The sequence below is a fragment of the Rhinolophus hipposideros genome (assembly GCF_964194185.1).
Source record: "Rhinolophus hipposideros genome assembly, chromosome: 7".
Lineage (NCBI taxonomy): Eukaryota > Metazoa > Chordata > Mammalia > Chiroptera > Rhinolophidae > Rhinolophus > Rhinolophus hipposideros.
Genome location: NC_138053.1, coordinates 50,220,575 through 50,248,504, shown reverse-complemented (window position 1 = coordinate 50,248,504; position 27,930 = coordinate 50,220,575). Strand labels below are relative to the sequence as shown.

Sequence of the window (27,930 nt, the reverse complement as noted above, 5' to 3'; positions counted from 1 at the left end):
GAAATGTCACAAGACTCTTCCAATGAGGATCATCATTGTACCGCCAGGCTTTCTCAAAAGAGCCAGTAACTTCACATTTACAAGGATGCTATTAGTTCTCTTGTAAGGAAGAGATAAGTTCGAATAATTGTATATTTTTCCTCCCTAATCAGCTCAGCTTAAGGGACAGTCATTCTGACTGCTCACATGCATCTGTATACCCGAAGATTCAATTTGTACAACCTATACTTTAATGCTGTTCACCTCCTGGAGACACACCTTGTAGAGTGCCTACAACCCCAGCACTGGATTTAGGACAAACTGATTTAATCCTGTAAGAAAAACTGAAAGCCTCTTTCAAATCGTACGCTTCAGAAAGGATTCAAACAGTTGCCTGGGGACATGAGAGCAAAATCTGGGATAAGGCACCAGATGAAGGCAAGCGCTCTGACTCTTATGTCCACATTAAACCAGAGCAACTCCACTTTTGTTTAATAGTTGTTATTAAGCCATGTTTATTAAAATTAAAATTTATTATTTATGAAATTATTTGTTCATAGTTTAACAGACTATGCCAGAGACACATTATAGTCAACAGGATGAGGCAAAATATGTGCAGTCATTATTTCCCTTAAAAAGATCTTTAGGAAGATCAACAGATCATCTCTCAAGAAGCTTCTAGAACAAATTTTATGGTAGAGCACTAGAGAGAGTGGTTGATTTATTTTTTAGGGGTCATTTAAAACAACAATTTTTGTAATGTCTCACATTTTGGGTGTCAGAAATTTGGGCAAGGAGCAACTTGATGCTTCTGTTCCATGGGGCAAAGGTAGAGGTCATCAGGTAGCGTTCAGTAGGTGAATGGGCTAGTCTGGAGGATCCAAGATGGCTTCATTCATATGTCAGTAGGGATGGCTGGAAAGTTGGGTTCAGCTGAGACTGTCCACTGGAACACTGGTGGTAGACTTCTTAAATGGTGGCTCAGGGCTTAAAGAGCAGTGTTTCCATGAACAAGGTGGAAATGTCCTGGTCTTTTAGGACCTGACCTCGAAAGTCACATGATGATGTTATTTTTTTAAAGATTTTATTGGGGGAAGGGGAACAGGACTTTATTGGGGAACAGGACTTTTTTTCCAAGTCAAGTTGTTGTCCTTTCAGTCTTAGTTGTGGAGGGCGCAGCTCAGCTCCAGGTCCAGTTGTCGTTTTCTAGTTGCAGGGGGCACAGCCCACCATCCCTTGCAGGAGTCAAATCGGCAACCTTGTGGTTGAGAGGATGCATTCCAACCAACTGAGCCATTCGGGAGCTCAATGGCAGCTTAGCTCAAGGTGTTGTGTTCAATCTTAGTTGCAGGGGGCGGAGCCCACCATCCCTTGCAGGACTCGAGGAATTGAACTGGCAACCGTGTGGTTGAGAGCCCACTGGCCCATGTGAGAATCGAAACAGCAGCCTTCGGAGTTAGGAGCACGGAGCTCTAACCGCCTGAGCCACCGGGCCGGCCCAATGACATTTATTTTTAATCATACTTTACTGGTCAGAGTGGTGACAAGCCCACCCAGATTCAAGGAGAGGGACCTTATTTTAAAATCCAGAATATGGATTAATATTCCAGCCATATTGAATAAAAAATAATTGAATAAAAAATACTGAATAAAAAATAATTCAAACACTGTGATAAATGTAATTTGCACTAAGCCTTGAACATATATACTCAAAATTGCCCGTTTCAGGACACTGAGCCTGAGAAAAAGGAACTCGAGTAACTGCTTTTCAGAAAATTGGTCAAAAACAGCAGGGAAACAGCCGCATGGTATTATCCAAACTCAGTAAACAAATTTGGGGTTTGGAAATTGGCCGTGAGCCCCACTATTACCAAGAATTTCTGAACTGACAAGACAAGGATTTGTGTAAAGGGACCAACCACCTTTCTTTATATGGCTTTGGCCTTTAGAAACTTCTCGGAGAGATTTCACTGGGGCTGTCGTCTCTCGAGGAGTAAATCTCTAATACATTAAACTCACTGTCTCTGAGTTATCCTTTGCATTTTATACTCACTATGCTTCAAAGTTTCTATTTTCTTTTATTTATTCAAGCATACTCAGTAAGGCAAGATGAGATCACCTGAGGGAAAAAGAGATTGAAAAGCACCTCATCTCACTCCAAGGCAGTGGTTCTCAGCCAAGATGATTTTGCCCTTCTTCTCTCAGTCTCTTCCGCCCCCAGACTACATGTGACAATGAGGGAGTCATTCTGGATCATCACAATTGGGGGGAGGGGAGTTCAATTGGCATCTAGTCGGCGGAGGCCAGGGGTACACATCCTATGATGCACAGGACAGCCCCCAACAAAGAATCATTCAGTACAAAATGTCAATAGTGCCAAGGTTGAGAAATCCCGTTCTAAGGCACACACTCTAATTGAGTAGACTGTGAAGCAGCTCCACGTTATTTTCACTTCTCTCTCCCTATTTTTGAACCATGCATGCATACTTGAATTTGTATGAATTAAAGGCACATATGCTATGGCTCCATTGGACTATCTCATTTTAAAAAAGCCTTCTCCTAAATGTCTGAAAATTATGATTCTCATCATTCTTTAATATTTAAGAGTTACTTTTTATTTAGATAACCCAGTACATCAGTAATACTAAAGACAAACAAACAAAAACCAAATTTTAAAGGATTCAGTACTCAATGGCTCCCATATGCTCTGATCTTTAGTTGCTTAAAATAATGAGCTGGAATGTGTATACATCAGGTGCCAGCAAACCCAGAGTTACGGATCTGGTCTTCCAGTACAGGCTCTTCCATCTGTCATCTGCCAGCAGAGAACAATAGGAGCAATGACACAGACACGGCCTAATCTGACCAAACGCACCCTGGTTCTCTGCCACCTGTCCCTAAGACAGCACAGATGCCCGCCTGCAAGACCCATAGAGTTATTTTCTTCTCTGCAGATGCTCTCACATGCCCTGCTCTTTTGTTTGTCGCAGCCATTCCTTGGCTTGTACTTACAAACCAAACGCTGTCAACTTACCAGACAGAAAACCATTTATAAACTCTTACGTTCACCTTTGGGGAACGCCTGATAGTCATTTTTATTGGGTCTCTTCCACCACAAATTTGTAAAGCTATTTCCTATTTCTAACATTAATTGTGATTTTCCACTTAAAACAAGGTTTCAATGACACCAATACGTGGCACATAAAACCACAATTCCCTCAGTGATATAAATTATATTGCTGGGTTGGTGCAAAGGACTGTTAGCCAGCCAGGCCCGTTAATGGTGTGTGATGTGTTGCCCTTCTCCCAGGACAAACATAAACACTTTACATACAATTCTTTTGGCTTTGCATCCCCTTTTGCCATTAAGATTTTACCCCAGGAAGTAGAATCTTAGCTATCGCCACAGAGGATGGCCCTCCCTTGGTAGGCATTCCTCCCAAGAAACATATACTCTCTAATAAATCTGATCACAGGGCTAAATTAATTTTTAAGAGACTATGAATTTTACCTCCTGTCAAAATACACACTCTAGAATTCCTTTGATCCTAAAGGCAAAGGAAGCCCTGGGAAAAGCCCGTTTAGAGAACCTGCTGCTACAGAGAAGGGTAAACACAGGAAACTCAGTGAGCAGCAAGCTTTGATATGGAAAGAGGTGCCTGAAAAAAACATCAACTACAAAAATGTTTTGAGCAACAATTCAGGAGAAAGTTTCACAAGTTACTGGATTACTTCAAGCCGACTTGCTCCTATTTGAATAGTGGTGACAACTACCACTTACTGTGTTCCAGGCATACCTAACTAACATAGGTTCTCTCACTCCGAATCATAACAATTCTCCAAAGTGGGGATCATCACCCCTACTTTACATATGAGGAAAGCCATGGAGATTAGTAACCTGCTCAAGGTCATAGATCCTGAGAGTAGGGAGCAGGGCTGGAATCCAGGCCTGCCTGACTCCAGTCTGGGTCTTCTCCAATCACAGATTCTGCCCAAACACAGATAGAGTCCATTCTCCCTGTGGCAAAATGGGGCTGAGAAGGGCTCCTTCCCAAACACTCTCTTCTCCAAAGAGCCTGATGCATAGCTCTCTAATGTTTGTTAATTGGTTAAAATACTTAAACAGGCTGCATAGTCTCCAAACATAACCTAATGTTGTGTATTTAATCATTAACACTTTCAGGCCACAGAAAATGCATGCTCTTTAGATTTGGAGCTGGGCTGCCACATGGGCTCCAGAAAGGACCAGAAGACACTGAGACATCCTTGGAGCCTGGCCCAAATGGAAGAACTCTGTCCTCTCATGGAGACCCTATGATTCAGGCCTTGCAAACAGGGGGGTGATTAAACTGCGGAGATGATCAGGGGTTTAATCCAGCTTCTGGGGAAAGCACAGCAAGAAGGAAATCATCTGAGAATACAGAAGGTATAAACGGAAGAAAAGACAGGCAGGCCCATCAAAGACTTCTCTGGTTTGTTGTAAAGACAGAAGCAAGATGCTTGCAAAATAACCACAAACTTTGATTCATACACTCCTACTCCCTATAAAAATATACTTACATGATGTATATCTCATTTGGGGAATGCATGCGTAGTACTATTTCACTTTGCAATAAGAAAATCATGAATATGAACCAATCTTCTAACATATTAAATTTTTATAGCAAGTCAGAACCCTCTGAATACAGAATTATGCCACCACATTTCAGCTTTTAATTTTGTAAATATGAACACTATTATGTAAATCTCCATTAACAATTTTTTCTGCCACTGTAGTTACAGTCCCCCATAGATTGCTTTAAAAAACACACACCCAAACTTCTGAATTGAAACTGTCACATGCAATAAAATAAATAAATAAACAAAAAGTATCCCTTCGTCAAATAACAATGTGAAATATTTTTCCACTGAAAACTTTGCTTTCTAAATTACCCTTCATAAAAGCTGAAGGCTCCTAGCTGGGCAGTCAGACACTCCCACCTAATTTTGTTTGGACTTTCAAGACTCCTGAAAAGAATACTCAGGTTGTCCCCACATGGAAATTAATTCAAGAAACCAAATTTCCCAAATATGTTGTTTTTATCAACATTATGTATTCTTAAAAATTGAATGTGTTTCTCATCTGCATGGTTTTGCACACAGAATACATTGAGATTCAAGTAAAATATTTCCTATTCACTTCCAAAGTGCTATGCTAGCAAGGTACAACAGGACAGGCTCATAAGACATGACATCAGTGCCAAAGAACAGCCCCCAGGAGAAGTTCAAACACCAGATCATAAGGGCTCTATCCCCAAATCACTCCCCAAACCCTGATTTTCACCGAAAACAAAGGACTGATCAATGCCACTGTGCAAGATTAAGTTTGCTCTTTTTATTTAAGCTCTAATAATTTAGCCAATGATAATCATTCATCTTGCTGCTCTGGAGACCTGGCCAGACACACCTCTGGCCTGCAGAATGCCCGCCAGCCTTAGATCAATAAGTCTGTGATCTTTAATACAGAGCAGAGCCAATAACCCAGCCGATTCTTTCTGTAGTCATCAATCAGGGTTAGACTACCTCTTGTCTTATGCCCCCACCAGGAGATGGAATGTCTGCTGCATATTTCCTGGAGAGAAGCAAGGAGATGTTGTATAAAGTCAGCATCAGCAGAAGTCAGGTGAAAGTGAAAGGGAATGTCGGGGAAGAATGGATTTCCAGAAGGAACTGGGTTCTCTCCCCCTGAGATGGCACAGAAATTCCACATGAAAGTCCTCAGTTGCCAAAGGTTCCAGAGGAAGCATACTCACATAGGGATACTCAAGCCATGTGGTGAAGCCTCAAGGTCAGTTTAAAGAGACATACACCTCCCTCCCCTCCCAGCCAGGCTGGGAGGATGGGCAGATGGACCATGGAGGGTGGATGAAACCAACTGAGCAGTAAACAGTGACATCTCTTTCACTCGGTGTTTGTGAATATAAACAAAATTTCTTGACCTTACAAATGCTCTTTGGCAACTTTTTGTCTTGAATTAATTTGTTGTAACTATTCTGAATTGTAAAACCTCTTTCTAATGGTAAATCTTTTTCTGTGAATTAACTGGGAAGTTACATAGGGAGATAAATGAACAGCAATGCTTTACCTTACCAGCCTGAAGGCAGCAACGTGGCTGACCACTGTGGTTTCCAAGCACAGCGCACGGCACGACCTGGTTTACTTGGTTGAGGCCACTGACAGCAGGGCTGCAATTTTCCCAATGAAGCTGGGCAGAGGTGGAGACCCTGATTTACTGGCTATTGGTATCTATCAGTATGGAGAACTGAGTCCTGCTATCGCTACAGTGCTCACAGATACCCTGACCTTCCAATCATATTCACTTCCACACACACCGAATGTTTCATGAACTTCAAGCAGCATGTCACTCTGAAAAGGAGACAGTGGGCCACAGAAGGAGGGTGGGCTCCTAGCCATTGGGAGAGAGGCAACTGTAAGGGCCTGTTTGTTCCACTGTTGCCCTGGTTCTTCCAGGGAGGCTGAGTGACTGGGGCCATCACCTGTCCACAGCCCATGCTCTGCCCGACTCCAGGGGCACCCTGACCGACTATAACAGGCAGTCCTGCCTCCCACCCACACCGCAGCCGTGAGAAAGCCTATCTTCCCCACCAACTTTAAGGAATCAGTTTAATCTTGCCATGTCTCGATTTTAATTTTCTAATCTACGTGTAATCCCAAGAAAGCCTCAGTTATGTAAAAGCCACTTGGCACCAGTTCTTATAGACTTTTCAGCCCTTAAACCTATCTCAAAGAGCACTGGACTCGGAGCCAGAAGTCCTATCTTCATTTATAGCATTCATTCACCGAACAAGTACATATTAAGCACCTAATACATACTGGAGGCCAAAAGCATGAAGGTGCCTAAACAAAACAGAAAAGGCCCCCTACCCTCATGGGGATGTAGTCAAGTTATTTGGTGTCTTTAACTCTAATTAAAAGGCTTAAACAAGAAGTTCTTTCAAGTCCCTCCCAGCTCTTCTATTCTCCACTCTGCTTTGGCGCCAAGAGAGGACTGAAGCATTCTGGAATGTTCTGCTTCCCTGAACAGATGCTATTTTTACTCCACGTACGTATAGCTTAGGCTGCAGACGTGTGACTTATCTTCATTCTGCCAAGCATGAACCACTCATTTTCATCCCAGAGTTTATGAGACTAAGTGGAGCCCTAATCTAGAAGGCCCACTGGCATGCACATCCCAGGCTCCTTGGCACAGGGACCCCTCACAGCTTCATTCCTTCCACACGGAGGAAATCTGGTTCCCTCAGATCAAAACTACAGAAAAACAGAAGCAGGGCTGCCAAGCCTTCCTCACATGTTGCCTGGGTTTGTTTATTTCTTCTTCATCAACTCACATCACTTCTGACACTGCATTTCAACTTCCTGGACAAAGCCAGAGAGAAAAGCTTTTAAGAGGCACTGAAGTATAGCCAATGTCTGATTAGCCACAGTAATGAAGGAAAGAAACAGCACATGCCAAGGCAAGAGGACTTTTCGCCTCTGAGGACTTCAGGGTAAAGATTCCTGTACAGGATATGGAGAGCATTAGTGAAACAAGTGAAAATCTGCCCCTCCCAACCCCACCCCCACCCCCAAATTCCCCTCAGATAACATTTCAGGAAAACATTTGGCTGGAGTTTTACCTTCTGGGAGTTCCCAAAGGCAGCATATCCACCAGAAAGTGAGACATCTACAGTCGCCATTATCCACTTGTAGGGGGAAATATCAGCTCCAGAATCAATGGGGGAATAGCTTTTTATAAGAACTATACAAACCGAGCTATGATTAAATGCACTTAACGATGGTTAAGGTTTTAAGTAGCACATCTTAACAGAAGTTTCCTTTTCTTTTTTTCAGAGCTAAGTTCACAAATATTAAGCAGAAATGTATACACTAGAGCGAGAGAAGCTGGAGACTAGAAAGCAATCAGACAATGACATAGAAGAGTATGAACAAAGATGGACATTGAAAAGGCTGGGCCCAGAAATAAACCAGCAAGAGAGAGTTGATGCCTCTGAACTTTCTGACCACAGGCACAGGCATTCCAGAAGTTACTCAACACTTCACTTAGACTGTTTCAGACACACAAAGGGCCCTTCCCATCCACCACTCTCCAGTCTCCCCCAACCCTCACCTCCCTTGCCCTGTCCACCCTTATCACTTTACTCCTTTCAGAAAGAAACCAGGCTGCCTTGGGGAATGGTGCCAGCTGCTGGCTGGTACAGAGAACTATCTATTCAACACACTTTTCTCTCCCTTCTCTTAGAAGACTTGGTTATACACTTCCTCTTCCAATACCCTCTGTTTCTTCGAATTACCATCACAGAGGGCTCAAGTTGAAAGTTAGCAGTTCTATCCAGAGATAGAATACCAGAGCCCCTCATTCCCCACAGGGAGACCTAGGGCAAGTCACATGACCCCTCTCTCCTTCATTCCTTTCTCTGTAAAGGTTGACAGAAACGCCTGCCTCCCCAGCAGGGCTTTCATGAGGCAGCAGACATAAACTTACACTGTGAACAGTGCAAATCAAACAGAAAATAAAACTCTGAGTATTCTCACCCCCGCCATGGTTTAACACTTTGAACACTGCTCCACTCAAAGATATTTGACGACCATCATGATCCAAAAAAATCACATCAGCAACAGATGATGGTAACTCAGAAATAAAAGATCCTATCCCAACTCTAAATGAGCTCTCCTGTCTGGCAGATTTATTTTCAGTGTGAATGCCGTGTTCCCGAGGAACTGGCATAGTGGTATGTCAGGATCAGTATCAACCGTTTTAAGCCACTCACTCTCACTTAGGGCAGGAGAAACTACATGTTTCTGATTATAGTGCCCTAAATGATCACTGTGCCTCCCTAACCCCTGCCTGGTGCTACAGAAGTCTCGTTCTAGGTTTACAGAGAGGGAAATGGTCAGCCCCTCTGAGGCTCTCGGCAGCGTCCCCAAATGCCATCTCACTGTGATAAAGATCTCAAAGGAGCTAATGAAATTATCTCCTCTGCCTTTTATTCCTCCGTAACAACCACAAAATTAGATGAAATGGCCCCCTGCTCCTCTAATTTAAGGCCTATTTTATTACCTTCAACCCCAACTCTCTCTTTTAAACGGATATGAGACCCTGAAGACCCACAGGCCAGTGAGGTTAGTAATTGCCGGCTTCTTCCTTCTGGCCGGTTCCCCAGAGGGCGCTTCTCCTTTCCCCAGGGTGGGGTCACAATCAGTTCAATCTTCATGCTTCAGAGATATCCTCTTTGAACACGATCAAATGTTTCCCCACCCCTGCCTGGTGCTCTGTTCAAAGGAGCAGCAGCCCCTTCTCACTCGGAGCATTAATGTCAACTCAGCCAGAAAGGCGAAAGCAAAAGGAGGAGGTCACTGGTTAATTGTCCACCAGGCTCAAACCAGACCCACTCCCACCAGCACCTTGGGAGGGTGGGTCACCCCTATAAAATGTTAAGTGCACTTTGAACCCAGGAACAAGGAGAATGAGAACTATTTTCCCCAGCCTGCTGGGCTGCAATGGGAGCTTCGGCTGTTTGTTTTCTTTTTCAGAGTGTAGCCATAAAGCGTAGAAGGACTTCTCTGCAGCAACCCCAGGCAGGCAGATAAAATGCAGGCGAGGTGAGCATCCTGGCTTGCCCAGAGGGAAATAAAGAGGAGGAAAGATAAGCATCAGTGGGGTCTGTCTAAAGGGAGCCAACCAAGGCTTCCACTAGCTTTGAAGAAAGAACCTGAGAGAACAGAATTCTGAAAGCCTCAAAAACTGCTCCATAGAAGAAACGCTCTAAGAGAAAAGGAATCATTTAAAACTCAAGGTATTTACTCTTTATCGTTAAAAGAAATGGAAGAGGAAATTTTTTCACTCTCTTGCCTATTTGGAAAAGTTACTTGTATTAACTAGTCATTCAAAGGATTCCTTCCAACTCAGGTCCATAATCATAAAAAAAAAAAAAAGAAAAAAAAGCTAAGAAACAGGAAACAGTCATTTCTTAACTGAAAGAGGATATGATAGTAATCAAAACAACACCTCCAGTCCTTTCGTAAAGCAAAAGCCTAAGATATTCCATTTAAAATCAACTTTTCCTGGAAACAAGAACTTAATAGTTTTCTTTCAAATCAACAACAAAACCCCTGCAGTGGATGGATAAGACAAACTAGTCAGCAAATCACAGCTGACAAGTGACCTGATCAAAGTTAAAAATGGTTCCTAAATGATGCATTGATTGTGCCCTGGAATGGAAAAAAGCATACTCTTCCCACAGATGTCAATACCTGCGTGCGGCTTTACAATGAAACTTGAAAGGCTATTTTGGAGACTTTGCTTCTTCTTTAAGAAGAAAAGATAAAGGTTTCATGTGAAAGAAATCAAAGACATCTGAGGGGGGATGTGCCATTTATGTGTGTGTGTGTGTGTGTGTGTGTGAGTGTGTATATCTGTCACCAGCTGCAGTTTGAGATTTTAGGCATTTGAGCAATAAAGAAAATCACCAGTCAGAGACCAAGCTATTAATGACACTAGAGTCTGAGACCAGCAGGCCGGTTGCTATGCCCGCTAGCTTTGATTGCTCCCAAAAGTCTACCTGGACACACGGTAGCCATGCTGGACAGTGTCTCTGGATCAAAGTCAATGCTCCAAAACAGCTATATTACACACACACACACACACACACACACACACACACACACCCCACACACGTCCTGATACACAAATTCTACTGCTTAGGCACTGGCAGTCTCATCTTCAGAAATAGTAAACATTTCATTGAATGAAAGAACAGCACCATATCAGAAGCCCAAGACACAAAGTTCAGAAGCTGTAAGGAAATTCAGGCCCTGTGTCACTTAAAGTCTCTATCTAATTAGGATGACATGGGGAGTCGAGACTCAGGTAGCGAGCTCTGTGACATGTGCCTGAGCGCACCCCTGTATGTGAGAGCCCGCGTGGAGGGGACCTGCTCAGCAACTTGATCACTTGACCGGTAGGTACCTCATTTTTTTCTAACCTGATTAGGACTATAAACAGGAAGCACTGTGAGAATCGGATCTCTCCTAGAAGCTCAGCAAGTTGCTCATTCTTACTGACTGGTAAGCACTCCCCCTGTGTTCGGTACCATGAAGTCCGGAGAGACAACCACCACCGTGCATTCAGCTTCTGCACGGACGGCGCAACACAAGACAGTCGGTAATACGGCAAATTCCAAAACCTACTAAAAAGCGCAAACCCAGTCATATTTTAACATCTGGGCTTTTAGACTGCCATTTATGTTCTTTTTCTAAGTATGATAGACAAACTGGATTCCATGGAGACTGGAAATTCCTGGGCACAGCTGAAGTCCTCACCCTACCCAGACCTAAGAAACTTAAAGAACAGGCGTAGGGTCAGCTAAGAGTCAAATTTCTTGTACTGCCTTGTCTTTCACTAAATTCTCCTTCAGGCAGCTGCACTGCTGGGCTCAGCTCCAGGTAGAAGAAACCATGGCTTCATGACTGCTTGTACGTGGGACCTCTGCTAGGTTGTAGAAAGCATGTGCAGAAACCAGAAGACAACTTCTTTCTCTTTGCTTTCGTGCTGCATACACCCAAACAAAGCAATTGAAAAGGCTGAAGAATACGCAGTGGTAATGTAGAAGCAGGATAAGAAAGCAAGAGCAAGCACTTATTCTCCGATGTGAAAGTGGTCTTTGGTTAGCTTTCAGTAAACCCACCCCCCAACCCCCACCCCAACCTACCTTCCATGGACTCAGCCACCCAGCAGTTCCTAAAAGGACCCATGTCCCATTTGGGCTCCAACAACTCAGGCGAAATACCACCTTGGGCGTTGCTACTCTCAACCCACAGGATGAAGCAAGATGGCATCAAGCCCATCTGGTTGTCTCTCACAGATCCCAAATACTAAGAAGTATGGGGAAACCGGAAAGCACTGATCTAAAAGCTTCTTCTTAAAATGATTTAAACCTAAACTGTTTTAAAACGTGCTCAAGCCACTCAGAAATATTTTCATTCCCTCCGAGTTGTTAATTGGGAAAGTCTATTGCTTGCTCCCTCTGCCTATATACTTAGGTACATGTTCGGTCCTAGAGCTGCCCAGGGCTCCCCGGGTGTGGATGAGGAGTCTCTCTCCCAGGACAGCTAAGAGGGCTGGTGCTCATGGCTGCAGGCTGTGTAATACATCGCTGCTCCCTGACCTAGCATCACTTACTCCTCAAGAGGAAGACAATGACAGACTCCTAACGTATCCTTTTCAATAGGGTAAGAATCTACACTCCCAGTGACTTAATATATCATGATAAATTCGCAATCATGTGTTGTAATATGAGCAAATAGCCATGTAGTTAATCCAAAAAGGAACTCTACAAATCATTTCATTGGTTTAGGAATACAGTATGCTTTTTTTCTGTGTGCCATGGTTTAGTTTACTGGGACATTTCTATTTCTCAGACCAACATTCATTCGTTTATTGAAAGTCTGTTCCACGCCAGCAACCATGCTACGTGGGAGATGGCAGCAAAAAGAACTCACACACTAGAGGGGCAAACGTGCACAAACAAGTAAAGCTCACCGTGGCAAGTGCAGTGTGTTGTGTGAGCAGAGGAGCAGTGCTTCACTGGAAAGCAGGAGAAACTAGTCCTGCTCTGAATAGCCTCTCATTCAGACAATCTGATCTATAAGTGGAAGTTTGGCTGCGTCTTCAATGAGGAAAAGGAATTCTAAATCAGCAACTCAAATGGGGGAGAGACGGGTGTTCAGCACAAAGGAAGAGTGTTAGGGGATGAAAAGACCAGCAATGCCCAGGAGACAGCCAGCCAAGGTAAATATCTTTACCCGATAACTCTCCACAGGGGTAGGGGACCATTTTACATCTTTCTTAGAGGAGATGTTCTCCTACATTTAAGGGTGTTCTTTTTGAATGAATGAGAACTTTGTTTGTTAACAGAGTACATCGGCATGGCTAGAGTTTTCCCACAACCAACCTGAGCATGAGCAGTCCAGGAAACAACCCCTTACCTGTAATGAGGAAGAGCTTCTTAACCAGATGCAAAGTCACAGGCCGGCTGTGAACTCAAGAGTCTGCTTCCAGTTTACCTGAAAAACAATAGGAAAGGGCCATTGTGTTAACTTGGAATAGCCAAGCTTTTTAACAGTCCCAGTAGAGACCTGCAGACGATGTCTCTGGCTCCTCGGTCTCAGAGCAGAAAACCTGGCCAGCATCATGTGGCCAATGGGTTGGATCAAAGAGACCTGGGTGAGATGGCTGGTGCTATCACTCAGCAGCAGGATAACTGTAAGCCAGGTCCTTAACCTAGCTGTGCCTCAGTTTCCTCACCTGCAATAGCTACTTCACAGATTGATTAAGAAGGCCTTTTACATTCCAGAAACCATGCCACGTCTGCAGTCACATGAATGCGGTAAGTTCCCTGCTCTCAGGGCATTGACAGTCCACAAAAACAAAGGAAGTAAACAGGTGGTAATCATGACCTTGATACAGCTGACAGGAACTAAAGTGAGGAAAATACAAGGTGACAGACAGGGAGCTTTTCCAGAGGCACCGGCTGACCCCAGAGAGGTTAAAGGAAGCTCCCCAGAGCACGTGATGGCTAAACTGAGGTCTGACAAGCAGGAGTTGGCCAGACTAATAGGGCAAGCAAAGAGCATGCCAGACAGAGGGAACAGCAAAATGAAATGAGATACCTCCGAAGCAAGAATAACAGTGAGTGCACAAGTGAAATGAGAACTTCAGAGGCCAAGAGGGAGACAGGCAATCAACAGAGCCATAGATGTATGTGATCAAAAAAGGCCTTGCAGTCACTTTAGGAGGGTTTAGAGTTCATCTTAAGCCCCATGGCAAGCCCATGAAGGGTCTTACATAGGAGAGCGTTCTGGTTCAGAAAGCCTTCTACAATGGCAGAGCGAAGAAAGGATTAGGAGGAGGCAAGGAAAGCCCATCTCGGCTACCCCAAATGCCACATCTCTGGCCTGCTGTGGAGAGGACCAAGCGAGAAAATCCTAGGGGAAGAAGACAGTTAGGGTTCCCTCCGGCACTCAGGTGAGCCACTGCTTCTGAACTACAGGCTCCTGCAGGGTTAGGCGATTCCCCCCAGGCAGACACCCTATCAGGAGCAGCCTGCCTGTCCCAACACTGCCTCTAGAGTGCCTGGGTATCACAGCAGTCCTCAAAGTGTGGTCCCCAGGCAAGCAGCATGAACACCACTTGGGAATGTGTTGGAAATGCAAATGCTTGGCCCATCCCAAACCTAGCGATTCAAAAGCTCTGGGGGATGGGGAGTGTCCAGCAATGTGTGTTTTCACAAGCCCTTCAAACGGGAGCAGTGCCAGTACTGGGAGATGGGAGCAGAGTGCTGAGTACAGAGCTGGCCGAGCTTGATAACCCAACATTGCCTTTGTGCTCGGGGCCTCACGCGCTATAGGGTCTGTAACGTCCACTTCTGTTTAAAAGCAAATAAACAACGCAGACTTTATCACTGTTCCCGGCCTTGCAAACCCCGGGGTAGAGTGCACCAGCCCACCTTTGTGTGGGGATGTGGTGCTGCGGGAGAATTGAATTTCCCTGAGGCACACCTTATCCTCCTCTGTGACCCTCATTTGTTTCAAGAAGGCAAAGGAAACTCCAGCTTCAGGAAAGAGGATGCACGCTTCTCCTTTTAGACAACATCACTCCTCCCACCTAGATACAGAATCTGACCACTCCAGAAAAGAAACAGAGAGGCCATCCGGAAAGCTCTGTGTGGTTTTATCAGAGGGTCAAGTTTCCTTCTAGAGTGTGGAACAAACTGTGGTTACACAGATACGGACACACAGGAGCCATGAAGTGATTCAGGGTTGAGAAGAGCTCAATACAGCTGTCTCTCGGAATATCTATCTTCTGTCTATACACAAGATAAAATTACCCTGCCCTGCAAAAAAGCATATTTCTGTAAAGAGCAGACAAATTGTCACATTCTTGCTTATGTTTCTGTAGCTCTTGCTTTTCTTTATGAAAAGGGGAAAATGGGTTCAAAACATAATAAAAAGTGTTCAAATCCACACCAATCATAGTGATGCCCTGCACGTCACAATCACACTCATCTTTCGTGCCTCTCGTGCCAACACCGCAGCAAAGGGGGCTCAGCTGCAGCACCTCTAACAGCTCGAGAAACTGTGTGTGGTCCAGGGGCAGTGAGGTCCCTGTACTCCCAGCACACAAATCATGCTTCGGAAATCCCTACTGCCTTCCCTGTACAGCACCCTATGTCTGCACACCCCAGTTCCCCAGCCTCCTTACCCGCCCCTATGTGTGTGGTGCCCACACCTGAGAGCCACGTGGCCTAGTTGTTCTGCACGCCACACTTTGCTGAGCACACTGAAGATAACGGCTGTTCTGCCACCCCCCCCCCACCAGACTGTAAGACCCCCTGAGGTGCTTAATAAGCATGTGTTGAATAAACGACTGAATGTATTGAATAAACGACTGAATGTACGGACTCCTCTAGAATAAGAATTTCAGGCCTGGATGCCATCCCCTCACCTTTTCTACCCCAAATAGGTGCAATGACTTGCCCAAGGCCACAGAGACAAGGGTCACACCAGGGGAGGCAGTAGAGATGGTTCTCAATGCTTTCTGACAATCTGGGACTGTATTCCCACCTTTCTTGGGTACTTGTAAACCATTACCACTTGAAGACAAAAGCACTTTATTGGTGATAAGAATGGATTCATTTTTTGTGTGTTTTATTTTGAGACCCTGCCCAGCAGCATGCAGGAACATCTTGTGAATCTTAAAATTTAGGACACTAAGCCCAATCTAAGGGCAGAGTGGGGACTCTAGGGGGAGCAGGGGCAGGAAACGGCTGTGGGTGGAGGAGTGGGTCAGTCTTGGTAAAAGTTCCCAGGGATGTAGTTACGTGTAACTTCTCTGTTGGTGTGGGTGTACTCAGGTAGCACAGGCAAAGAGAATCTCCCTGTCCATCTCAATGCTGTTCTGCAAAAACACTGTCTTGCTCAAACAACCTTTGGTGTTGACAGCAGAATATCCAAGTTTAGAGTTTCGTTTTGCCAGCCAGGAGCTGAGAACTCTTGGAAAATGTAAATACTTTTTAGAGACATGAGAGAGAAAGTATGCACTAAATAAAGCACTTTGAAGGTGGCACGGGTCACAGATGAGTCAAACCCTTCTCCTCAAAACTGACTAGGAAAAGCCGCTCGGTGGAGGAGGGAAGGTTTCAGCGGCTGGCCAAGTTCACCTGTGAAGCAGGAACAGAAGCCGGATCACTTCCCGAGCTTCTTTCTCAAAATAAAATAGACTGAAAAAGGAGCAAAATGATCCCAAGTACAATGATGTTGTTTAATCTTAATTTTCATATATAGATCACCGGGCTTTTCATTACAACTAGTCAAGTATGTGCACCATCCAGGATAACACACACACACACACACACACACACACACACTACGTGAACAAGAATCTGTTGTGCCCAGTGCCTTCCCAGGTATCCTGGGCTCCTCATGAGCTGCCCCAGACACTTGGTGCCACCAGTGGCCCTCTGTGGCTCTGTCCCCAGCCCTGGCCGTGCACAGTGCCCCATCACCCCACCAAATTCACACCCTTAGCTAGCTGATCTAGAGATGTATTTTATGAAATTATTCCTGTTAAGGTATAAATAACTAATGTACTACCTGTCTTACGCGTGTTTACATTATTGAATAAGAGGTTTAAAGAGAAATGTTTCATCTAAATTCCTCTAACGGTAAAATTTTAGGCACAACAGTCAGTGAATTCCACCTTTTGTGTAAGGAGCCCTTTGCACAGCCCTCATCCCATCACACTAACTATTTTCCACTTCATTTGCTTCATCAGCTGACTCTGCCCCTTCAAGGGGGCTGACGGAGATCCTGCATTTGTAGAAATGGAGGTTCACGTTGATAAAATGATGTGCAAAGTCCAACTCCTCAATCTGTCAATTTGCCTGGATCAGAACCAAATTGTCTGTGGAGAGTGAGGGGCCCGTCATCCATTTCTGGTCAGCATTTCTGTAGGAAGTGAGTGTGCATTATCCTTAGTGTCTGAATCAAAGCAGGGGAGGGAGTGGGAAAAATTGGCCTCAAGACATCCCGAAGACCTCTGCAGAGTCCCAAAGCTTATAGACTAGTATTTTCAAGAATGCCCAAAAGCACTTAATAATCAGTGTCTGTAAAACCTTCCTAAAAATAACGGCTTCAGAACTGACTTCTTTCACTGTTGACAAAGGACTCTCTGATTTGGTCCCATCCAAGATAAGAGCCTCTCTGTAAGAATAAAAGCATGTGTCAAGATAAAAATGGAAGTGGAGCCAGTGGGACAGAAGCCAGCCTTTACAACCAAGTATCCGAGCGGCCAAGAAAAGAACAGGAAAAGGCACCCCTCACACGCTGCCACTACCACAGGCTCAAATACAGGGGTTCCTAAACTGGTGTTTCTAAAATCTACCTGATAAAAACCATCTAGGTACTTAGTTTAAAACATACGGATTCCCAGGACCCACTCCATGCCTATAAAGTTAAAACTCCAGGGGTGGGGTCTGAGAATGTATATGTCTAGCCAGTACCCCGGGGGAATGTCAGGCAAGTTTCAGAAATAATGTTCCAAATGAAACAATTGGCAACTTTTTGAAACTCTGCAATCAGATAACTTCCAAGTGATAGGGTATATGAGAAAATGCAGCCTTAACTGGAGGAGGTTAGGGCCTTCTTTATCTAGTTAAAACTATGGAATAGAATCAACATGCAATGCAGAAATCAATGTAACGATATCTTAGCAAAACAAATCCTCTCCTTTTAGCTTAACTGTATCCGGCCTGGAAGACCCTTCGGAACCTCCGTCCTGCCCTAAGGACTGAAGGCAATCCCTGCACAGCTGCTCCTGATGCCGATACAGGCCCGACCCGAAGGAACAGGGCTGACAGCCTTCAGTCTCATCCCAATAGAGACTAGCCCTAAATAACAGGCAACCAATGCTAAGTCACACCCAACAGATGCCTTCCTGGTGTCAGTCTTTACAAGGTTTAGCCTTTAGCTCACTATTCCATAGTCTTATTCACAGCCCAGCTTTAGGTGAGGGCTTGCAACTCCAAAGTGTGGTCCACAGACCCAGCAGCACCAATGCCAGGGGCAGCTTGTTAGAAACCTAGAATCCCAGGCCCCACCCAGGCCTGCTGAATCGGAATCGGCACTTTAACAAGAGCCGGGCAATTCTCGTGTACATTCAGGTTTGACAAGCCCTGCTTTAAAGCATGGAAAGTGCCAATGTGAAACTTTACCCCCACCCGTGGAACAACCAGGTCATTAGCCCACCCACCGACACTCCAGACTCCAAGAGGCCTTCTTCCCTCACACTCTTTACTCACATTTTGGCAGTGTTGGTTTGTCTTGGGGCCAAATCACCATCAGCACAACTGAGTCCAATGCGTAGGGAGTTAAAAGGAGGCAGTAAGTACTGATTGTCTCTTACATTCTCATCTGGCTCTTGTATCGGCCTCCCTTAGAAGGCAGGAGTATGCACCCATGATCAGAAAGGAGTAGAGACAATACAAAATCAAACAATACCATGGAATGCTGGCTCTCCTGGTTCCAGCACAATGTTAATGAGGTCGAGGTCACGGGTATGATTAGCTTCCTCTATATCTTGGCACAGACTCCAACCCTCTGCCCTCTGGCTGCCTATAAAGGCTGACGCATCCTTGGTTACTAAGAGAACTCGGAAAATGACAAGGGGAAGGCTGAACAGAGAATCACCAGTAAACAACTCAAAAACCTGAAGCACTGATGAGCAGAACGCGCGGGGGAACAACAGCACTCAGCCCAGAGGGATGGCTGACCGATGACAGATGACCGGGTCAGACTCAACATTATCTGGACGGCTGAGCAACAACATGCCAGAAGGAGAAAGCTGAAATTTCACACGAAGAAATGGGAAGGCTCATGGTCAAGATTTTAAAAATAAAACACACACAGATCAGCTAGAGAAAATGTAACCTAATGGCAATTCTTGTTTCAAAAGGTTTAAATTTGTTTTTAAACATGCAAGTTATGTTGACTATGTAGTTGCTAAAAAAGCTAACATATTCTTAGGGTTCCCGAATCTAGTTTCCAGACCCAGGGAACAGTGGTCTCTAGTTGCATAGCTGATCAGACGATCCTAAATAGTCCCCTGGCCACCTGTCCACACAGGTGGATACACAACCTGTCACATCTTTTCATCACCACTACCACTTGGGTTCTTATTATTCAGTGTGGCCTCTTCACCTGGCTACAGCTCTTTTTGGCTTTGGATTATAGTTTAAACGTTCCACACATCAGCGTCGCTCCCTTTGATACTGCCCTTTCTTTACTAACCAAGAAAAGAACTATATACCTAAGTACAAAGTAGAAAAAACATGTAAATAGACAAGATGACCTAAGCATACTCATTTACCGAAAGGATTCAGACCAAACTGACCTACAGTCACCTGTTTAAGCCTGCACACTATGCTACATATTACAGCATGAATCCATGCAGAATCACTAATTAGGTCCGTAAATTATAAGCTTCTACTACAGAAGAACCCTGAAAGCACGACTGTAAGAACAAGCAAATGACAGAGTATATATATCTGTTTAGACATACTTCTCTATGTAGAATCATCTTCTAGGAATGGACAGTTAGCCATGAAAAAAAAATGGATGTGATTTTAGATTATTTTTAAAGTCATGAGCCATGTTTTTCTTAAGTATATAGTTCATATACAAATGGTAGGCACTTATTTAAAAAAAAAGAAAAAAAGAAAAGAAAAAGACTGCTTACTGCTTTGTAGTTTCAGACTACCCAGTCTCTTGCTTTTATTTTCAGAAATTGTGATTCCTATGGGCAAGAGAAAAAAAGGTTGTAAAATGTTAAGAGGTTCTTTGTCCTGCACAAGTGTGTGCCATGCACCACTTATCTGAAGATTACATGAGGTTACTGTCTATGCATTTACAGCCATCCTTAAACCACTGGCTAACTGCCTCAAAACTAAAAAACAACATGTGAAATTCAGCCCAACTGCAGCCAGCCCCAAGAGAAAGGAAGCACAAACTCCAGGTGCCTTTGACAACACAGCTCAGTGTGGAAAGAAAGAAAATGCTGAACAATAGAATCAGTAGAGGAAAAAGAGCCCCCTCTAATTTTTCCGGGCATGTAGGGAAGTTGCTGCTAAAGGGATGTTTAAGATTTCGCTGTTGGTTCACGTCCTACTGAACACTGAAACAATTTTTAAAAAGAGAAAAAACTCTAACATGACAGGATAGTACGTATTGAATTCAGTACTTCTGATCAATCAGATTTAATTCTGTACTTATCCACCAGACAGAAGGCTTACACATTTAGATATAGAACTGAAACACCTCTCAGCTCACACAAGGTTTATGAAAACACACAAAGCCTACCCACAGTAACGAGTGTGTCTTCCTCATTGTTCGGAGGAAGCTGCCCCAAGCTGGCTTTGGGTCACAGCACCCAGTCCTGGTTCCATCCCCCGAGCCTTCCAGTATTAGTAACTATATTTATAACAAATACAAATTTCAATTTCTTTTTGAAGACAGGGATTTGTTCATAATGGATGTACCACAGATGTTAGAAAAATGTACAGTGTTGTGGCCATAACTGCTGATACTGTTTTGTACAAAAAAACACAAACCACCAACAACTGCTATGTTTGTTCTGATTTTAAAACACGAGTAACATGTTACTTACAGAAAATCTGGAAAAAAAAGAAAAAAGAAAAATAAAGAAAACAGCAACCTGTAACCACTAGCCCAAGATAACCAGTTAAAAGTTTAGTCTCCATCCTTCCAGTCTGTCTGTGGCTACGAGTTTTTCTTTCTATGGCATCCCAGTAAAGCAGGCATGGGTGAGGAGAGGTATTATTGCTGATTACACAGACTGACAATGATTGATAGTCCCCACTGCCCTTACCCTAAACCCACAGCAATAAGAGGTATAATGGTTACGCACAGATCTAATAGATGCCGACAATTCAACAACCATGCATTGGGGTCTACTATGCACCCTTTTATTTATTCTTCAAGTGAATGAAATTCAAATTAACAGCAATAGCCACTGAGGGCCTTCAAAAGAGAAGGCGGGTAAACCTTGTCCCTTGTGGACATAAAAACAAAAGGTAGTTTTCCTAGTACAAGTTCTCAGGTGCCTGGTGAGAGCCCTCTCCCTGGCTTGCACATGGCCGCCTTCTCGCTGTGTCTTCACAGGCAGACCAGGAGAACCTCTCTAAGGTGGAAAAAATGACACTGGGGAGAAAGGGTTGTCGAGCAATTGTCTATAATGACCTGGGAACCACAGACACGTGCAGATACCCACTAGCATCCAGGGGGCCCTGCTAGTCTCCGCACTTTTAGGAGCAGAGAGATTCAATACAACAGAAGTTCTCAGTTCCACAAACAGGGAGTGCTTTAAAAGGCCACACACTTAATGTAATGACACCCTAGCTTCATACAGCAGCCTGGGCTGCAAATCCTTGCTGTATTACCCTTATGCAGCCAAAAGCCAGGCAACCTGGTTATACCTTGTTGAACTATTCTCTGTACATAAGGAAGGCACAAGAAAAGAACTGCTTTTTTAAAAAAAATAAAAAAATAAAAAATAAAAATAAAAGAACTGCTTTTACTGCTGATGTCACCTCAGTAAGTGTTAAACATTGTTTGTTATGAACCCGCCGAAACCCTCAACGCTCTTCATTCAAGTACTATAACTGCGTACACAGTTGAGTACCTATTATTTTAGAAACCATGTGAAAAGTTTTAAAAGTTAATTTGGTTGCACTGTCCTAAATGGAACCTCAAAAGTTCATCTGATATAAACACCTCAGAAGTCTTACTTAATTTTGACTCAAATACTTTTTAAATAGTGTCTATAAAACTTCCTCAACACATGTGGTATTAAATAAAAATCGGAACAAGGAGGAAAAGTCAGAATACACTGAGGTTCTCCTTTCTAATCTGCCAAGTCTCAAAGTCAAAGTTAGGTGTTTCTCTTGACCTAGCTGATGGTATTACATTTAAACTAAAAAAATATGCAGATAACACATCTCTTTGGCTATGCTCAGTATTTTGTTGATGCACACAAAACTAGTTTACATTCCCAGCAAGTGAAGGTCACCTTACATTTTCTTAAATAAAACATACACCTGTATATTAACTTGGGCCGTTATAAGAAAATACCATAGAGTAGGTGACTTAAAAAACCAGACATTTATTTTTCATTCTTCTGGGAGATGCAAGTCCCAGATCAAGGTCCTCACCAGATTCAATTCCTGGGGAGGACCCTCTTCCTGGCTTACAGATGGCCACGTTCTCCCTCTGGCAGACAGAGAGTGCTGTGGTCTCTCGTCCTCTTATTATAAGGATAGGAATCCCATCTTAGGGGCTTCACCCTTGTGACCTCATTTAAACCTAATTACCTCCCAAGGCCCCACCTCCAAATATCATCACCTGGGGCATTAAGCCTTCAACACATGAATTTTGAAAGAACACATTCTGTTCTTAGCATATGTGTGTGTGTGGTGGGGGGGGGGTATCAATTTTATCAGTTATACAGCTTAGCTATCATTATTAGGTTGGTGCAAAGGTAATTGCAGTTTTTGCACTTATTAACCTTTTAAACTGCAATTACTTTCACACCAACCTAATAAATATGTTTAGAATCATTCCTCTTAACTATCTCAGTTCAAAACAAAATAAACTGATCTCACCAAGTCTGCAAAATAGCACCAGTAAGTGTCTGGTCATTTAAGGCCAAGGTCAGGGGCTTGATTACCCCCAGTTAGGTCTCTTGAAAGGTGAAAGAGAACAATTCAGTTACAAGGACACAGGTTACACTCACCCTGAGCACGAGTTAGTAAACCTCCACAGACCAGGCAACCACCTGTCACTACTATGAAAACCATGCTTTCATCTCTAGCTCCAGACCTCTCTTCCTGCCTGTGTATCCAACTCTCTGCTGGGCGTCTCCCTCTCTAGAAGCCTCACAGCTCCCTTTTGGATTCAGCTGAACTTATTACTCCTCGCCATCTCCCCAAACTGAGGCTCCCCACAGCTGCTCACCTCAGTGAATGGTGTCACCCTGGACTCCCTCGGGCTAAGTGCCCACCCCTGAGATGACCGAGGAAGTGTGGTCAGTCTCTCCAGGACTCTCCCCCACTCCCTCACCAAGTGCCAAGTGGCCTTAGGATTCCTGCACTAGCCTCCTAACTCACCTTCTACCCCATCCCTGGCCTCCTTGTCACCTAGCCCATCTAGTGGCCACCAGTTCTTTCTAAAGCACAATATGACCACATCATTCACCTGCTGCAAATTCTCCATTTTCCACACAGCTTTCAAGATGAAGTTCAGACTCCCCTGCTCAGCACCCAAGACCTACGCTCTCAGGTACTTCCATGCATAACTCTGCATCCAGTCCAAGTAACTACTTACTGTCAGTACCCTTTTCAAGCCTCTAGACTCCAAACATATGCCTTATTATTATATCATGCATTACTGTAATTTTAAAAGTAATGAAAAAGAAAAAATAAAACCAAGAACGTGCATGAGGAACCAAGTACCCATTCTTTTCTTTACTCTTTTAGTCACACCTTCTATAACAAGAGAGGGTTAAGTGTTTCAGGTGCTAGACCAGACTCTTCCCTGAGCACAGTCTGGGTTTTATAAGTTGATGATCAGATCTGACCTTTGATTCTTTCTTTGCCTTTCTAAGGCTGAGAAGTGTCACCTCTGAGAAAAACTGCTGTTTGTTTTCATGGCACATTAGCTGGTAGTTCTACCCAACCACAGCTCAAACTGGACACATATTTTTATAAAACACAGAAAGAAACAGGCCCCCCCCAACCCCCTATTCTTTTTTCCCTTATCCCTGTGGAAGAACCATAGGACTGTCTGCCCCCTGCCACCATCCTCAGCCAGGTCACTTCCCTCCAATCAGGCTGGCTTGTGAAAGAGAAGCTTTTCCAGGACAGGATCTTCTGAATCAAAAAGGCAGCTTCCAGGGTTTGTGCAGGTCCTTCCTATAGAGGTTTGCTTTTCCAACTATAATGTGTGCTCTGTGAGAGGTGCTCTTGGTTCTTGCTGTGTTACCAGAGACCAGAAGAGAGCCTGGTACATGGGAGAGTCACCATAGGTATTTGCTGAATGACGTGATAAAAGAATGGATGATTGGGCAAATAGGCATTCCTCCCAAATTAGAAAGGCAATATACAGCATATTGGTAGTTCCCAAGCTCAAAAAACACTGTTTTGCTAAGAATGTCTTTTGTTCACTCTGCTCTTACCGTGTTTCCCCCAAAATAAGACCTAGCTGGACCACCAGCTCTGATGCGTCTTTTGGAGCAAAAATTAATATAAGTCCAGTCTTATTTTAATATAACATATAATAAAATAATTTTAATATAAGACCGGGTATAATATAATATAATATAATACCAGGTCTTATATTAATTTTTGCTACAAAAGCCGCAGTAGCGCTGATGGTCCGGCTAGGTCTTATTTTTGGGGAAACATGGTAGGTATAACCTTAGTAAAACACGGGACAATGTATCATTAACATCAAGAGATACTTAAAAGTTGCTCTTTTGGAATAAATTCTAGAGATTAGATATTTACTTACTATTTGTATCTTTCTTCAGAGCAGTAAGTATTGAGTAAAACATTGCTTTTAGGATTCCCAAGACAGGCACTCACCATGTCCACCACTAAAGTCTTCTTTTCTTTTCCTCAAATACAATTTAGATATTTACTTTAGTGGGGCCTGGAACCTGAGAACCTGCCATTGCAAGGGGGCAGTGAAGCCTGGGCTTGCAAGCCACACCTGTGCTCCAGCCTTCATATCCACACAGAGCCTACACTACACATTCCCTGGAACCGGAATCGCAGAAAACGCTGGCAAGGATGGGCCAAAAGGATGCAGCCTGCAAGTTCTAGAAAGACCAAATGTTTCTGGGTGTGGACTGCCGGGGCATGGGTATAGTCTCCAGTCAGGGTCTGCCGTAAGCAGCAGTTGCTCACTCTAAATTCAGGTATTCGTGCATTTTACCTCTTAGAATAGCACTGCTTTTTCCTGGGCATTCGAAATAGTCGAAATAGTCAACAATCATCATTAACATTTTCTGAGCACTTAGCCAGAGCCACCACCCTAAGACCTAAACAAATGACTTGAACTCTTACCACCATTATACAGGCACAGAAACCAAAGCTGAGAAAAATGAAATAACTCGATCAAGGTTGACATAGTGGCAGCTCTGGGAACGCCTCAGTCCCAATTTGGGTCTCCTATTTTTGGTCTCCTACTTTGTCAGTTCTTTGCAATAAAGAAGTTGAGAAGCTGTATATACTGTTTATTATGGACTTTTCCTTCCTACCCTGCCCAAGCATTACATGCAGTAAAAATCTCTTCATCAGTCTACACATCTCTGCAGGCAGGTGCCATCGATTCTGAGCCCATCCACATGGATGAATAAACAGCATAGATTTTTTTTTCCAGAAGGCATCACTTTGCTCTCATCTACAAAGATCCTTTTTCCTTCCTATAGACAAATTACTGGTTCATGTATCATGACTGAAATTATATTCAAGAATGTTCATTTGCAGTGTAATTGTTCTTCCTAATTGGCCCTCTCTGAAGACAAATGATTCCCTCTCCCCACTCCCATCATCTCCAGCAACACACAATGTCTTCTTTCTGGCATAAAATGTTTGCTTCACCCTCTGCAAACCACAGCCAGCCACACTACCTGCTCTCCATATGACCACTTAGGAAAAATATTATTTTAACATGGGGCTTTATCTGGTATTACTTCAAACTCCTCAAATATTATTTCATCAGAACCAGATTTCTGACAGATTAATAACAAGTCTCTCACAGTATGACAACAAAAAGAAATGAGAATCTTGGATTTTATTTCGTTTCCCCATTTTTAAAACAGTTACTCTTCCCATTTCTTTTCCCCATCTTTGAAACATTTCATCTCCTCATCCCTTTTCCTATCTTTAAAACATTTCATCTCCCCATGAGCATTTGTTCCCTATCTCGTAAACTTGAAAAGGAGAAGTTGTTTTAAATGGACCAGTGGGAAAGAATCAGGAAAATGCAGGAAAAGGCAACACCAAAGAAATTAACAACCGATCATCGCTTAAACCTGGTAAGAGTGGAGCTCTCGGGCGAGTGGGTGACAATAAATGCGGACAATAAATGTCCCTTCAAACTCGGTTACTCAGATTTAACTCCCAGGATGAGGCTCTAACAGCTACAGCTCGCCCTCCTCCTCCCGCCCACACCTCTCCTCCCTTTGGCTCCAACACACACTTGTGTCTAGGGGCCGCTTTGCGATTTCAAACAGTTCTACTCTTACATGTGGGTCACTGATAGCAACCTACATGCATGCACACAATTGCAGCAGAGAAAACGGGAAATACAGGAAATGCCCCGGGTGGGAGCGAGGATGGGGGTGGGGGATAAGACTTCGTCTCTACTCCCAGTTACTCCCATTGCAACAGCTCACTCACTGATGCTCATGAAACTCATGACCCTCCTGAAATAGGAGAAAAAGTTGAACGGGATTGAAGAAAACCCTTTTGCTTTTCTGAGTTCAAAGAACAGTAGACCTCTGCATGGAAGGGAAAGAAGGGGGGAAAAAAAACACAAAAAAACTTGGTGCCTAAAAACATTCAGAAACGTACGTCTCCAGCAGCCCTTCACCCCATCCCATCCCATGGGCTCAACCCAGCCATCCCAGATGTGGTCTTCCCCACTCCACGCCCACCTCCTCCAGCCCGCACCCCAAATCACCGCGCTGCCCACAAGAATGCAGCCCCAATCTGAGAAGCAGCTGACGTCTGTGGCCGGCGTGACCCACACGCCCCAGAGCAGGCCCCGCAGGGGCGGCCCCCGGCGCGCGGAGCTGCGCCCAGGACCCGGGGCCGCGCCGGCTGCGCTTCCTGCGGGGCCAAGTTCGCCGGCCGCGGCTGGAGAGCAAGACTCGCGCCGGCTTCCCGGCGAATCGCTGTTCCAGACACAACTTTTTTCCACTTCTGCCGCCGGCGGCCGCGGTAGTGAGAACAGAAGCCGCCTTTCCCTCCCGTTCCCAGCGTCCCACAGCCGTCCCGCGGCAGCCCCCCGGCCGCGTCCTCGTCCCTGCCCGCGGGCTCCGTGGGCGCCGGAGCGGAGTTCCCGCGCAGCAGCCAGGTCCCCGCGCGGGCGTCCCCGCCACCCCACCTGGCCCCGGGGGCGCCTCGCCCTCCCGCCGCGCGCACGGGGTCCCGCGGCTGCAGCTCACCCGGCCCCCGCGCGGCGTCTCCGAGCCCGCAGCCTCCCCAAGCCGGGCTTCCCGTTACGCCTCCTCGCAGCCAGCTCTCGGGTCCCGCGGGCCGCCCCGGGAAGGCGGAGGGAGGGCGGGGAGGGAGGCGCCGCGCGGAGGGGGGGAGGGCAGGGGAGAGGGTCCGCGGGTGGCGGAGGAGGGGCGGGCGAGGCGAGAGCGCCGACCTGGGCCGCCGCGGGCTCGCGCGGAGGGAGGAGACAGAGGGGCGGGCGCAGAGAAAGAAAGAGGCCGCCGAGCCTCCCCGCCCAGGACCGGCCCCGCGCCGCTGCCCAGTCACCGTCGCCGCCTCCGTCCGACTCTCGGGCCGGGCGTCGGGGGAGGGGTCGGGGCCCGGGGCGCTCCCGGCGCGGGGCGGGCGGCGGGCGGGCGCGGCTCGGCCTCCGGAGGGGACTGTGCTGCGGGCACCCGGGGGGTGGGAGCGAGAGGGGGTCCCCGGGAGGCACGGGACCCGGGGGCCCGGGAGCTGGTCGTGCGCCCGCCCGGCGGCGCCGCCCGGAATCCTGCGAGGGTCCCCAGAGCCTCGCCGGGGAACATCGGGGACAGTT

At 45.2% G+C, this 27,930-nt stretch overlaps 1 protein-coding gene across 5 annotated transcripts in view; it reads right to left on the bottom strand.

Annotated features, from left to right (window-relative positions):
• Positions 1-27,578, bottom strand: part of LHFPL2 (LHFPL tetraspan subfamily member 2) — a 145,265-nt gene extending 117,687 nt beyond the window's left edge. Inside the window, exons 1-3 of one of the 5 annotated variants that reach the window (XM_081054079.1) lie at positions 27,344-27,556; positions 19,832-19,888; positions 13,024-13,101 (exon numbers count right to left, since the gene is read on the bottom strand). The gene's annotated coding sequence lies outside the window, so the exon portion shown is untranslated. Of the gene's footprint in view, positions 1-13,023; positions 13,102-18,395; positions 19,073-19,831; positions 19,889-27,343 lie in introns of those variants that run through there. The other 4 variants (XM_081054082.1, XM_081054078.1, XM_081054081.1 and 1 more) reach the window with 4 other exon arrangements.
• Between the last annotated feature and the right edge of the window lie 352 nt (positions 27,579-27,930).